The 3,928-nt window shown below is 31.1% G+C and overlaps 1 pseudogene; it reads left to right on the forward strand.

The window, feature by feature from the left end:
• Positions 1-782: 782 nt before the first annotated feature.
• Positions 783-1,910, forward strand: LOC112036075 (guanylate kinase 2-like; annotated as a pseudogene).
• Positions 1,911-3,928: the final 2,018 nt, after the last annotated feature.

Genomic DNA, 3,928 nt, shown 5'->3' on the forward strand with positions numbered 1-3,928 from the left:
CAAAAAGTTACGTTTTGGGCTGAACCAAGCGCAAATATTGCTTCAGCTTTTTGCAAAACGCGCATATTGGGCTCAAAACGCCCAAACAAACGGGCACTTAGCCATCCTCCTCATTCCCCATTTCCTCTTTTCTCAGCCGCCTTCCTCATTCCCCATCCCCTCTCTCCCTCTTCACTCATCCCTTACCTATTTCTTTAGCCACCATCTACATCTCTTAGATGAGAAGCCATTGAAGATCAGATAAAAGGTATGTATTTTCGATATTTTAGATAAATTTGGGTTGAGTTAATCTAACTTGCTATTAAAGTTCTTTTCTTTTTTATTCTGTTTTTTTTTCCTTGATAATTTTAGATCAATTTTCGATTTTTTAATTATTCTTTAAAAAAAAAGAGTGTTAAATTAAGATGAGAATGTTTTTACTCAAAACTGTTTTGATAATTCTGAAAAAAAAAAAAAAAAAAAAATCTATTTTACATTTGGATCTGTGCTTTTACTCAAAACTGTTTTGATAATTTTGAAAAAAAAAAAAAAAAAAAAATCTATTTTACATTTGGATCTGTGCTTTTCTCCATCTCTAAAGCATTTTATTTCATTTTATGTGTTCTGTTTATAGTCTTTTAATTTCTTTGAATTGAACTATATGCTTTTGATAATTACAAAACCCGTGAGAAATAAATTTATGTGATTTTCAGTTATATATATATATATCTTGGGAATTGAATGGGAGCCATATGTTCTATTGACACTTGCCTTAGAGTAGCTTCATTCAGGTGTGGTTACTAATGTCTGTTAGAATTTGCAGGGTGAATCCTACTGTGCTAGGAACAAAACCCAAGCCATGTAAAGGCCATTCAGCAATGCCTTTAAATGAGGGTTGAATATTGGTTATTCAGAAAGGTTCTAGCCTAGATGATGGTGTTTGGTTTCTTGAGGTTGGTATCATACAAACTTTTTAGAACCTTTAAAATGAAGTCATTTATTACTCTCTTATTGCAGTTCAGGTTGCAAAGTACTTTGAAGTTGAGATGGTACAAGATAACAGGTTCAGCACCATGATGATAATTGAAATCCAAATGATTTTCTTTCCCAAATAATTTGAAATAATCACATTTTTGATGCCATGGAGAACATAAAAAAGAAGTTTGTTTTGAAAACTATGTTAGCCTAAATCGAACAATCATTTTTTTTTACTGGTATTTGAACACCCCCAATCCAACAGTTGTAAATTTCATGTAAATGCTTAATCCTTTTGTACCTTAAACTGTTTGATTTGCTTAAATATTGGTAGGTGGACACCCAATATGCTAGGGAATAGAGAAAAATATTGGGGACTGAGGTTGTTGCTTGGAGCAAGGGTGTGAAGGGCAATGCTAAGAAGCCAGTTGTTATCAGTGGTCCTTCTGGAATAGGTAAGGGTACACTGATATCCATGCTTATGAAGGAATTTCCATCTATGTTTGGGTTTTCTGTGGGCCACACAACCGAGGCTCCAAGGAACATGGAGAAGGATAGTATTCATTACCATTTCACCGAACCAAATGTTATGGAGAAAGACATAAAAGATGGAAAGTTTCTTGAGTTTGCTTCTGTTCATGGAAACCTCTATGGAACAATTGTTGAAGCTGTTGAAGTGGTAGCAGATGCCGGGAAGGTAAATCTGTGCATATTTGTGTCTTTAAAACCAATTATTTACTTCCCAAATACAGCTTGTATGTATTATTTGTTTTGGGATCACTTTTGTCTAGGGTATGGCTTTCATTTATTTTAGATCTACAAAAAGCAATGGTGTAAAAATGTGTGTTTTCTCATGCCACTAAATGAGGAAGCTAGCAGTTTATATTAGCAAATTGCATTGAGTTATTTTTCTTTGTTGATGGAATCAATAGTGAGCCTTTTTGGTTGGTTATCGATGAGAATTTACCTATAATTTTATTGCCCTAAAATTAAAATTAAAATGCTTATAAGTTTGTAGTTTGTTTGGTGCTTAATGATGAGTGTTTTAACCAAGTTAATTTCTTAAATTAATGTTTAAAAAAAAATTAATTTATAATTCAGTTGTTACAAGAGTTAGGTATGATTTGAACATTGGTTCTCCTTATGAAGGAGACCAGGCAATGCTAGAGAGTTACAATATTGCGTGTTGGTTGTTATTACTTTATATGATATGAATTATAAGAGGGCTTGAGTTGGAATCATTAGTTTTCCTAAGATAAGAAATATCATCTAGATTTTGGTGTGTTGACATTGATATATATTTTAAAAAGAAAAATTTATTGGATAACTGTAGAAGCTTTGTGAATTACACTGTCAAACAAGCATGGCCTTTTGTAGCAAATTTAAAATATAGTTTTCTCTCTGCTAATGCTTTTGTCTCACCACCTCCTTTCTTCTTCGGTTTTGCCTCAGCTATTTCAAGGCTATATCAAGTCTCATAGCTTAATATATTTGACGGATATTTGTGATTGGTAGGCTATGATTATGTTTCTAGAATAACTTAAGCTGTTGTGCTTGTTTTGGACCTATGATGTGCCTTATAGCTATAATATTAATTGTGGTTATATGGTCAACTTAATTTTGAACGAGATTTCCTTCTGTAATTATTCATTTTGACCTTTCAATAGTGCCCTTTATTTATTTATTTTTAAATAATTAGTTATCATGTTGATATTTCTATCCTTTCTTAAATTTCCTTCACCATCTGTAATAAATGGGTCTCAAGGAAAAGTCAAAGTCCTCTAAAGTTAAAATCTTTGCTACTGGCTGCTCTATCTCAACTTTTCCGATGGTTTTTAAATGATGAATCTATAGGTCTACTTGCTTCTTTTGTAACTTGGATCAGCCAAATGCCATAGTTCGTTTTAGAGTCGGAAATCCCAAAGGTACTGTCACAAAACCCAATCTTTATCATCTTTTTACAAGAATGCTTGATTTTTTTTTTTTTTTTTTTTAAAAATTTTATTTACCACTTTATTGGCATACACTTTCACAACTCAAAAAATTGTGTAAAGAAAAACTGTACTAGTTTTATAGTGAGAAAAAGTGATAAGAATAATCGCATGCACTTTTTTTTTTTTTTTTTTGTGTGTGGAATCTCATTGGTTTGTGAGTAGTGGAAAAAAAAAGTAGATCAATTTGAAAGTTACAGCAATCTGTATATAATTGCTAGAAAGACTAAGATAAAAATTATGATCATAGAAGAACTTAGAAATAATGTCCAAAACTCTCAAAATTTTTGTGAGTTCCACTTATTAAAATAAGAAATAAAAACATTTTGAATAGATAATGTGAAATGCAATTTGCATATTATTGCAAACAAATCATTATAGATAACCAATTAACCGTACATGTAGGACCACATGTATCAAATTTATTTATTTATTTTTTGCTGTATTTTGTTGCATTTTGTTCATTGTTGTGCTTCTAGGTTCATTTCATCACCTAACTTGAGTTGTTCACGACTTAGGGTACGTTTGGTACACTGAATGTAGATTACATTAGGAATAGTAATCTTTATTACTGGGAATAGAAGATATTGTAATGGAATAACTATTACTATTCATAAGTTTGATTGTTACATATGGAAAACTTGTAAAAGATGATGTATAAGGAAACTTTATATTTTTGGAAATTTATTAATTTTAAAACCTATTATATATACTAAGGAATAGCTATTACATCCATTTTAAAGAGAAATAGCTATTCTTCAATTTAAAGAATAGTTATTCCAATGTAATAACTAATCCATGTAATAAACATGCAACCAAATGACCGAATTGATATTACACATGAATAACTATTCCATTACAGGGGCTATTACAGCGTACCAAATGTACCCTTATTTTTGCTTGGAGCTGAGCTTAGTTAGGAAAACAAATTTGGAAATTTTATTTAGGAATAAGTTTTAGGAACTTGTAACTTGAAAAAGTTT

This window comes from Quercus suber, unplaced genomic scaffold (genome assembly GCF_002906115.3).
Source record: "Quercus suber isolate HL8 unplaced genomic scaffold, Cork oak 2.0 scaffold_35, whole genome shotgun sequence".
NCBI classification, from domain to species: Eukaryota; Viridiplantae; Streptophyta; class Magnoliopsida; order Fagales; family Fagaceae; genus Quercus; species Quercus suber.